Below are 11,715 nucleotides of genomic sequence, written 5' to 3'. Positions count from 1 at the left end.
TCATCAGTTATTCAAATACTGTCTTTAAAATACATGTGGTCAAATTCTTTTCTGGAGGTTCTCATGACATGAACAAATAAATAAAAATAAACTCAGCAATAGCAAGATCTGAAAATAAGTTGTATAACCTGGCTCCACCATAATTGTATAACTGTTTTCCACCATTCCCAAACAATGCTTGTACATTTGCCCAACAGCTTTATTCATTGCAATGGCAAGCCAGAAGGGTGTTCTGAGTGTGATGGTCTGCAGAGCCTCCCTCATTTTTAATCTTTTGGAATTCCTTTAGCCAAAAGTATTTCTGCTCTCGCTCTCTCTCCCTCTCTAGGATGTCCACCAGCAGTTTGGTATTTGCCTGAAATATCCTAAATATTGTGGAATGTACTTGGCTGATTGTCTAAAGAGGTCCCAATGGTGGTCTTGGTTTAATAAGGTTAAGATGCCAGAGCTTCCCTGTCATAATAAACACAAGGAGTCTAGCCCGAGATCCAGACCAGAATCTGTGGCAGAGCCAGGAAAGATTATAGGACCAGGGCTTGGGGCAGGCTTGGCCTCGCATAAGACTATCCAAAGGTCCTCTGTGGTTACAGAGGGAAAGGCAAAGTACATGGTTCTGGGCAGCTGATGGAGAAATTTGGTAGAAGCCTAGAACACTTTTTCTTAATGAAATAAAACTCTCCGCTCTCAGATGAGTATGGGGATGGAGGAGGAGGCTTTGCGGGTCTAAAAAGCAGGAGTAAATAGCCTATTGGAATGTAGAAGATGGCAGGGCACCACTGAGGTCAGTGGTCAGGAAATTAATGTACAATTTCCTGCCATTGATCAAATTCTTAAATGTTCTTTCAAATTTAGATCATTTTTATAGTTTCACTCAATTTTATTTTACTGTGTAAAAGCCTAAAACCAGTTCAAATTTAATCCCCAATTTCTACTGTAAGTGAAGGAGAATCATTTGGCTTCTGTGTCAAATTAAGAAAAATAACATCCTTTTTTATTTGCATATTTCCACAGAAATGTTTTTGAGGCCTCCGTGCTTTGCCCCCTCCCTGTTACTTCTCAGTAAGAATTCTCCAGAAAACTTGATAAGAGTGGTTGAATGAAAGCAAGAGAGCCTGCTAGCTGAGCAGTGAAGGCCAATAGTTAGCCATTTCAACTGTTCCTACGAAGCTTTCCAAGGTTCAGTCAAGAGACAAATCTGGTCCCATGTCTCCTGGGCTTCCCTTTCACAATTCACCACTTCATTCCTCCACACAGCTCCCATTTTAGTAATAAAATAACTGGTAAATGTGAGAAGTTGGGGGAATCATTCAAGTAGGTAAAGAAATATTAACACATATTTTCAAGCATTTTGTAAGTTACCCAGACCCACACTTTTGTAAAATGTTGAGGGTTTTGGTAGGTTTTCTTACAAAATGTTGGCATACCTGAAACAACATAGCAGTGAAGTTTTAGTCCTGAGCCAGGTTGTCTAACCCAAAAGGAACAGTAGGGAGTTTTCCCATGGCTTCCTAGGTGACTGGTACTTTTCACTTCTCAGGGTGGGCCAGAGCTCCTCATCACAGAGCTTGCCAGCCCTGGAAATGGCCCAGCAGCTCAGGAGGGTCACAGAAAGTTGTCTGTCACTGTCACCCAGTGTCAGGTGCTTGCCTGGCCTCAGTGAGAAGATCCATGTGCCCTTGTCGCCTCTCCCGCTCCTGGTGCATCAGAGCATGTGGGAACTGAGGAGGACTTCACACTCCCTGCCCCATGCTGGCCAGCCAACTGTATGCCTCAGTCCACGTCCTTCTCTGGTATTTCCTTGGGCTGCCAGTTGGTTCCTGTACTTTGGACCGAACTGGCCAGCCCCCGTGAACTCAGGGTGAATGCTATTAGGAAGCACATGGTGGGGAGAAAGCAAAAGAATTCTGGCAAAAATCACAAAATGTGGACAATAATATATCGTTTGGGATGAATACTCGCCCATCTCACAGGGGTGCTGTGAGAACTAATTAATGTTTGTAAAGGCCTTTGGGCTCCTTGAAGAGAAGCTGCCACCAGAGGGCTATGCGTTATTGTGAAGGGATTATGGGCACAAACACAACACCAGGAGCCAGGATATTACTAAAAATAAAGCAGAACTTTCTGTGAGGAAGGTAAGGAAGGAAATGCCTCACTGAAAAAAGCTTAACTGTCTTAATACAAATGCTTAGGCCACTGGGTAATGGAACAGCAAATCTGAGCTTCTATTCTAAGTACAGGATTATGTTTTCTCGGCATTGTCAAGGTGCTGTGGAACAAAACAAAATGCCTGCTTTGCTCAGGGAAGGCTACAGTCTTTGAAAAAGAGATTAGGAGGATGTTTGGCAATTGCACTGTGCAGTTCCATCCACAAGGAAGAAAGCAACAGTAAAGCAAATGTTTGTTTTCATTTGAAGGGAAGGGGTTTAAATAATTGGAAGAAAGGAGACTGCTCTAAGTTCAAATAGTTATTGATTGGTGCCCCCAATAAATCTAGTGATGAAGGGTCAAACTTGTTAGGAACCAAGCACATCCTTCATTTGCTTCTCGCTTCCCACAAGTGCTTTAAACCTGAAATTTGAAACAGCAGAAGTAATATATTCTTGCTTGTGTGTTTTCAGAGAATGATCACATTAACCATGTAAAAGAAACAAAATCCAATCAAAATCAAACAACCGCAAATCCTCTACTTTGTCCATATTGTTAGTGACACATGCTATATGTATGGAATAGATTCTGTAGCATTTTAGGAGTCCTCCTAGGCCTTGGCCTAAAAAAACTTAAAGTAGAAATGGGAAATGAAAACTGTCTTCTTTTCCTAACTTCTTCTTTCTGATCCTTTCCTTCTCCACCTGCTTGTTTTGTAACAAGGCCTCTGGAATCTGAAGCAGATTAGCAAACAAATAAATCCTTTCATGTCATGGAATACTTTCACCACCGTAAGTGGGATTAATCGACCAACCTAGCAAATTCTACATTTCAAATACCTCCACTAAATAATAAGCCGTTTCTGCCAAACCCCTAATGTATGGCACATAAAAGGTCATTTTATGTTCATGTTTGCAACGGTTGGACTTTCTTCTTCCACTCTTTCATCCCGCTCCATCTCCAACTCCCTTTGAAAATGTGCTGTACATAGCACTTAGAAAAGCATCAAGAAGCATAAATAATAACCTGTGGTTCTCAGAGAAGCCAGAGGAGCGAAAGAATGTGGAACAGGAACTGCCTTCCCCCAGGAGATCCATCCCCAGAAGCTCCTGTGGCAGCTCCAGTGGGGCTCTGACCATGCAGCTCTGGGCATGGGGACTGAGCCGCATGACCAAACATGGGTGCTATGCAGCGACCAGTCCTTGTTTCCCCAAAATTGTACTGTAGTAGGAAACATCAGGCTGGTTCCATAGGCCCTACTTAGAAATTTTAAGAACTAAAGATGGGTTTAGTTTTATATGAATAGAGAAGGCAGGCAGAAGGGTCTGTGATCTTAGCATTAAAAGGTATCTCTAAGCACCATTTAATTTAGTGACTTGTCCAAGGTCACAAAGTAAGAGGTAGGGACAGGTCTTCTGCCTGCTGGAGCCATCCTGTTCCTGCTAAACCACACCACTTCCCTAAGGAAAATATTGCCATACTGCTGTCATTCAGGAACCTGAGGGGGAAAAAGACTATTTTGGGGTTATTTACTCAAAACGATTGGGTAAATTCTGACTCACATTAACATTTCCCTTTACTCACCCTTTGAAATCATGAGTCACTGAACTATTCTATCCTCTTGGTCAATGACCAAAGGGAAGTGCTTCATTTTAAGAAATAGGTCTTCATGGCTATTGTGGATCAATTTTGAAAGTCAAAATGAACAAAGATATGATGAATAATGAGGCCGGAAGATCCTTGCAGCTGTGAGCCCCCCCAAATGCTCATGGCATGTGACCTGAGAAACTCCTTCCTGAAGTACATGGTCTCTGTCAGGCCTCCAAGATACAATAGTAGGAACAATGGGGTAAGGAAGGGTGAGAATATAAACACATTTCTAAAGAGCAGTCATGGTATCAGGACATTTCATTACGAAACAGCAAAGTAACATAACAAATGAGGTATGGTAACATGCAGCAAGATAGATAATCTTAGCAATATGTAGTGGGTAAAAAAGAAAGTTCAAAATTTTGTATGCTACATGATATATCCTTTGTGTGGCTTATAGCAACTACAACTTTTCAAATATGCACGGTTTAGGAAAACAGTAAAAGTATATAGAAAGGAAAGCAAGGAAATGATGCGTTCAAGGATTCCAGATGATAGTGGGGAGGACAGGGTACTGTCGGTGGGAAGCATGTGATCAGGTGTGAGTTATTTTCTCATCCTAGTTTTGGTTTGGGGCATGGGTTCAGAGATGTCAATTACATTATTAAAAATAAGTAAATAACTCAATTTAAGCTGAACATTCACAGCACAATAATGACAATATGTCATGAATCAAGGATCTTGATTAATCCAGTTAACACACAGCACATTGAAAACAAACATGACCCATATATCAGTTTCCTTGGGGTCACCCTGCGGGCGACTGGAATGACAGACACCCCAGGCCTCGGAGTCCTGGAGGCCAGTAATCCCAGGTGAGGGTGTCAGCGGAGCCCGTTCCTTCCGGTGCTCTGCAAGGGAAGCGTCAGCCCCAGGCCTCTCGGCTGGCCGTGGAGACGCTGTCTTTTCCGTGTCTCTTCACATCTTCCTTCTGTGCTGCCTCTGTGACAACCTTTCCCCTTGGTATAAGACACTGGTCATCTTGGACAGAGAACCACTTTAATGCCTTAATTTGAACTTGATTATCTCTCTCAAGCCCCTTGCTCCAAATGAGGTCACATTCTGAGGTACTGGAGGATAGAATTCCAACATGGCTTTTTCGGGAGAACACAATTCCATACCATGCTTGACTGTTAAGATCCACAGCATTTGGAAGAGAAGAAGATAGTTATTTTAATTGTGCACGTAGAGTGCACAGTTCTCAAAGTTTTTTATTCGTTTTGTGTTTGCTGGCTTAACCATTGTACGTGAAAGAGCATAGAAAGATCATTGGAACTCTCCAGAAGAGTTACATAGGCTGGGGAGTGCGGGGTAGACCTCATTCTTTGAAAGTCTTTTTATTTGATTACAAATACAATATTGATTACAGATCTTTAAACCAACTTTGATTCATTCTCCTCTTTAAAGCAGCTGCTCAATTCTATGTATCCTTTCTATCATGCAGCATCTATCAACAGTCAAAATGTGTCAGCCTCTCTCTTTCTGGAATCTATAACATGAGTTTTTAAAAGCTAGAGGTACAAAGCTGCTTATGGCAACATTGTTTGTACTAGCAAAAAACAATAACAACAACAAAAAACTAGAAACATCCTGAAGGTAGATCAGTTAGGGAATGGCTGAGTAAATTATGGTATATCTATGCTGTGTGAACATTTAAAAAGAACACGGTAGAATTACATACTAATAGCCAGGCAATGATTGAGTGTTCCCTCTGTGCAAACCCTGTTCTAAGTGCATGTATGCAGATTGTCCAATTTCTTCTCAATAAGGCAGATTATTTGCCCATGTACAGCTGAGGAAAGTGAAATCAAAGAGACTCCAAAAGCGAAATAACTAACACAGCTAGTTTCCTAGCAGAGCTAGGATTCAAACCAAGGAAGTGTTATGAATGACAAAAAAAAGTTTTGGAAAATATATACCAAGGTGTGAACAGCAGTTATCACTCTCAAGTGGTGGATCTTGGACCATTTTTTTTTTTAATTCTGGTATCATTAATCTACAATTACATGAGGAACATTATGTTTACTAGACTCCCCCCTTCACCAAGTCCCCCCACAAACCCCATTACAATCACTGTCTTGGACCATTTTTATATTAAAAAAAAAAAAAGTTTTGTGTCTCTTGGGTCATTCCTTCCATCCTTTCAATTCCCTCTGCTTCTGGCTGAGCCCAGTTTCTGTCATCCCGGGTTTAGCCAGCACCCTGGCCTCCCTGCCTCTGGTCCTCCCCTCCACATGATCTGGGGTCTGTAGTTGCCTCCAGTGGGTACCCTGCCTTCCAAGAAAGTCCAGGTCTTCAGGCTGGAATCACTGGCCACTTCCTAACAATCCACACTCTTCCAGCATGCCCAGCACTGCGACAAGAAGCCTCATCTTTGTCCTGCCCCTCACATTCCATGTTTCTGCCACTGCAGTGTCCTTGCAGTCACCGTGCCCCCCTGTCCTGCTCCACTGAGCTAAAGCCTTCAGCACCCAGCACAAACCCTGCCTGAATCTGTTCTCACTCTGCCACCCTTCAGTGCCCTCTGCTTTCCATGACCTCCTGTGTAATCTACACCATGCATTTGGGCACTTACCACATGTCCTTGTTAAACATTCTACTGTTTAATTTGTGCTTTCTTCCTGGTTGAGTGGCAGCTCCCACAGAGCACCTATTTTCCTTTTTTGAAAGTGCATACTGCCCGGCGTTGAGCTCACCTTACCTGGTGGCCCAGAGATGTATTTTAGTAATGCCAAAGAGTTAAGGTTGCTATGTTTGAAAGAGCAACTTTATAGATATTGCTCATAAACAAAATAATAACTACCTTACATAAGGTAAAATGTAAGGATAAATATTGCCATCAGAGTAAACCTTACCCTTGCAATGGTTTCTGACATAATAATCTGATGTGCTTTCACTCCTGTAATCCTCTAAATTTTATGTCTCACCTAACTGAGGTTTGCACCTCTAAGTTCCCAGCCCAGTCTTTGAGTAGATGGAACAGATAGGACTCTGGGTTAGCAGTTCAAATCGGTATATTGTGTTGACATTCATCCCTTTTCTTATGACTAGGTCTCCCCTCTTTTCCAAGGGACTCAATTCCTGCTTGTTACCCTGATCTCTCAATGATTGGCTTTCCCATCCTTCAACTGAGTGCTCCCCCTGGCTGAGGCCCTTTGCCAGCTGCCAGATTCCCTATGCCACCATCTACCTGTGTGGACTTCCCCAGGGGTTTCTACCTAGGCCTGTTCTTGGATTTTGGACAGGTTTAAACCTTTAGTTAATTGCATTTATAGCCTTTCCTTATATGAATTTATCTCCTAGTTTCATACTAATTTGGGATTCATGGCTGAGGATTATTGGAATCTCAAGTAGCAAAACTCTGTCCTTCCTCCCATATCCAGCATTTGAACCTGTCCTTCTCTGTGAGTACACCAAAAAATGACCCCAGCTGTTCACAGCCTGGTCTTCATAGCAGCTGACCCATTCTGGTTGGTTACAGCTGGAAACCAGACCATTGCTTCCATTATACTGCAGAGGGAATGGAACAACATGAAGGTTTTGAAGACTGGAAAAAAGATTGCTACAGAGTCTTGAAAAAGACAGATAAAAGAAATCTACCCAATACAGAATGAGATGGGTATCAGATGGGCAGGGCTTGGCAAAAGAGTTTATTTTGCTGTATGAGGCAGTCTTGACCTTTATGTCATGAGTAGCCACTCCCAAAATTAAAGTGCACACTAACTTGTTTACTCAGCATCACATCTAGTCATTCAATAGCAGTTTTCATAATGCCTCTGTGTGTAGGTTTAGGATTATATAAGATCTTTTCTTGACAAAGGTTACCCTGATCATTGGGGGAAAATGATCAGAGTTAGGTCAGGTGACATTGCGGTGGGAACAGAAATGATGAGAAGGGAGCAAAGGCCAGGCCCTAGTCTCGAGCCTGGAGCACCACGACGCTGGCATTCTTGCGGGAGCAGCCCTCAGCTCGGTGACCTTGGCTCTCGGCCTTCTAGGCCTGCCCAGAGCATCCTTGAGAGTCGATAGCATGTGAAAAGAATACTGTCCAAGTAGGAGGACCAAATTCTCTACGCAGCACCAAAGGCACTCCTGTTCCCTAATCCAAACATTCACCATCAAAGTTATCCTGCTGGGGAGGAGGTAGGCAGCACTGGAGTAGAGAGCTTAGACTCACATTCAGACAGTCCTGAGTTTGAACCCCAGTTCTATTATCCACACGCTGTAATCCCCGGTGAGCCACCCAACCTCTCCAATATAAATTTCTTACTCTGTCCTACTAAGTTCTGTTTTTACCCACAGAATATTTCTGACGCCAAATGTGATACCCAGCAATTCTCTGCTGATACCAACAGAGTGTCTATGAGTCAACTAAATTCTGACACTACCAGGAGTTACAAATCCTACAGTTCAAGGGTTCATCCCATCAGATTGTCCCCCACTTCAGATGCCAACTGCAAAGTCTGGGTCGCTTGAATTTCTGACTGACTCTACAAATCAGAGGTACCCACAACCCCCTCTTCAGATTTGATAATTTGCTAAAATAGCTCACAGAACTCAGGAAGGCACTTTACTTAACTATTACTGGTTTATTATAAAGGACACAACTCAGGAACAGACAAATAGAAGAGGTGCACAGGGCAAGGAATGGGGAAGCTGCCTGGATCTTCTATACTCTCTCCCGGTGAGCCACCCTCCTGGTACCTGTGTAGGCTCCCCTGAATTCCATTGAAGCTCTCTGAATTCCAAAATCTCTGTTTTGGGGGTTTATGGAGGTAATGGAGGTACCATTATGTAGACATGATTGACTAAACCATTGGCCATTGCTGATTAACTCCATTTCCAGCCTCTTTCTATTCCCCAGAGGCCCCAGATCGGAGCTGAAAAGTTCTGACCTGCTAATCACACAGTAGGTTTCTTTGGTTACCAGCCCACATTCTGAAGCTGTCTGAGGGCCACCAGGACTCACCTCATTAGCACAAATTCAGGTATGTTTGATGGGGCTCATTATGAATAACAAAAGATGCTCAGTAAGTTACCAGAGTTTTAGGAGCTCTTGTCCAAGAACCAGGAACAATGACCAAATACATATTTTTTTATCATGTCACAATATCACACTTTGAAACACAAAAGTCGTAAGTCCACCTTATGGGCTGTGAAGGATAAAATGAAATAATATATGTGAAGTGTGACCCAGGCCTCATCCCTAAGGAGAACACATTGGCCTGCCCTTCCCACCTCTCTCCCAGTCTGGACCGTGAGCACAGGGCATGCCCTCCCTGAGTGTACATCCTTAGGCCTTTTACACACATCCTGTGGAAATGTGAACAATTCAGAGAAGTTTCTCTGTGGCAGCCGCCACCTGCTCTTTTTCACAGGAGTCGTTGGGGAATGTTTGACCTGACACCGTGGTGTTTTTTGCTTTTGGGTTTTTTTTTTCAGAATTTTCCTTTCTTATGAATCATATTTTTGGCCAATGGGAGCATACCTATCATTTTTCTAAACTTTCTAAAGCCTGTTTTCCAAAGTCCAGGACTCACGTCAACTCAGCCTAATCGTCCCTTTCCTCTGTTTGACCCAGAATGACGCAGTCATTTTTTCTCCAGTTTCCTGGAAATTACACAATAGCCATGGAGTTCTTTTTCGTCAGAATTAAGTCAAGAATAGAAGTTCCTTTGTTGTTTCCTCTGTCTTTTTGGTGATGAGAGTTTCATGAAAGCTGGCAAGGACTGATTACATAGTTTACTTTTAACAGAACAAAACTTCTAGTAAAATATGAACTTTTGAATCTGATCCCCTTCCCCCACGTAATTTGCCTGTTTATTATCAAGTATTGGTAAAGCATTTTTCTGCATCATCTTTAGAATAATAAAACAGTAACAGTTTACATTCATTGTACATTTTCAATGTGTATACCAGGCACTTGCTAAGCACAGTTAATGATCATAATATTTAAACTTAATAACAAATCCACAGATACATACATACAATGGAGTGCTATTCAGTCTTTAGAAGGGGGGAAATCCTGCCATTTGTAATTACATGGATGAATCTCGAGGGCATTATGCTAAAATAAGCCAGACAGAGATAAATACTGCATGATATCACTTACATATGGAATCTTAAAAATCAAAATCAAGTTTATAGAAACAGGAAGTAGAAAGGTGGTTGCTAGGGGCTGGGAGTAGGAGAAAAAGGGAGAGGTTTGTAAAAGGGGGCAAACTTTCAGTTATAAGATGAATAAGGTCTGAGAATCTACTACACAATAAGGTGACTACAGTTGTTAACACTGTTGTATAGCTGAATTTGATGGGAGTAGAACTTTAGTGTTCTCACACACACACACACACACACACACACACACACAAAGGCAGATATGTGAAGTGATGGATGCGTTAATGAACTTGAGGGAGAGAATCCATTCACAATGTATGCGTGTATCAAGGCACCATATTTTACATTTTAAATATATCACCATTTTGTCAATTATACTTATAAGCTGGGGGGGGGAACACCCCCCTAAGGTAATTGCTATTATTAGTTCCCATTTTACAGATATGGAAACTAAGCACAGAGAGATTATGTAATATGCCTTGGCTGGCAAGTATGACAGTCAGGCCTCTAACCCCAGAAGCTGCCTGCAAACCACTGCTCCCTATTGTTTCTCATGCTTGGGCTCTAAGGCCAGCTCCCTAACTTAACCAGCTTTCCGACCTGAGGAAATGGCTTAACATCTGTCTCTTGATTTCCTTACTTGCAAAAATGGGAATTACACTATCACAGGGATTGTTATGGAAATGAAATGAGAGAACGTGTGGGCGGCAGCAGGCGCGGGAGCATCGTTCCGGTTCAGCCACCATCACATCTCCTCTGCCCATTTTCGAATCTCCCAAGTCAGATTCCATATTATAGTCACTGCATACACTTGAGGCGTTTAGCTGAAACCTCAGAAATTATTACTTGATAGTTTGTCTTTCCATAAATGGCATCTATGAATCAGAGAAACATATCATTCCCATGTGTATTTGTTTTATCTGTTTGCCAGTTTATTGATAACTTAAGGGCAAGAGGTGTATCAAATTTTTCTGAGTTCTCTCCACAGCCAGTACCAAGCCTCACCCCCTCTAGTCAGTGGCTATAGGGTCCATAAAGGTTTGTCAAAAGTGATTCAGCTGCTCTGTGCTGTGCTGAGGAAAAGATGCCCTTTTATCCCTCCTACTCCGGGTTTTTCCCCCTAGCCCAGGGGAGGCAGCAGGGTGGGAGCTCCTAGGACTGGAGAAAACAGCTGCCCTCAGCCTCCGTCTCTGCAGGCCCCCTTCCCTCCCCTGGACTGGCTGGAGTGGCTACAGGAAGAACACGGATTTGTCTGGGCCACTGTGCTGAGCTCCAAGCTCTGTGGAGTCCCCAGGAAGAGGAGAAAGGCAGACTTGGTTCTGTTCTCCTAGGTAGGGGTACATGTGTGTGCTGGCGCTTTCCCGCCCTGCCAGCGATGAGGACATGCTGATGCAAATGTCCCAGTAGGACTTTATAAGATAGTTAATGCATTCAGGAAGCAGGCCTTGCTAAGAGAGTGCAGCTGTCTGGCCCAGGTACAGGCCCAGCTTAGGCAGGAATTCTTAGAAACAAAGCACGTGGGTGGTGTCTTCTGGCTCCATCAGCAGTTTTCTTGTCCAACCTTTTCAATACTTTTATAAGTACTGCTAGAGAGCAAACAAATAAATAAAAATTAACTACTCTGAAAATGGTTGGCTAAACCTTGAGTTGGAGATAATATATTTTTTTCTGATATCAAGAGTTTCTCAATTACTGATCTATAAATGAGTCAAATGGTGTCCGGGCTCGGGGGAATTTTTACTTGCACTGAAATGGTTTCAAAATTAGAAAGTGCAGATTGCTGAGTTGGATCTTCTCCCAGGATTA

General features: G+C 42.7%; 1 long non-coding RNA gene across 2 annotated transcripts in view; it reads left to right on the top strand.

Annotated features, from left to right (window-relative positions):
* Positions 1-6,779: 6,779 nt before the first annotated feature.
* Positions 6,780-11,715, top strand: part of LOC140849556 (uncharacterized) — a 35,193-nt gene continuing 30,257 nt past the window's right edge. For both annotated transcript variants that reach the window (XR_012131586.1, XR_012131587.1), the window contains exon 1: positions 6,780-8,783. This is a non-coding gene — a long non-coding RNA (uncharacterized lncRNA). The remainder of the gene's footprint in view (positions 8,784-11,715) is intronic.

Source organism: Manis javanica, chromosome 5 (assembly GCF_040802235.1).
Source record: "Manis javanica isolate MJ-LG chromosome 5, MJ_LKY, whole genome shotgun sequence".
NCBI lineage: Eukaryota > Metazoa > Chordata > Mammalia > Pholidota > Manidae > Manis > Manis javanica.
This window is presented reverse-complemented; position numbering and strand designations above follow the sequence as displayed.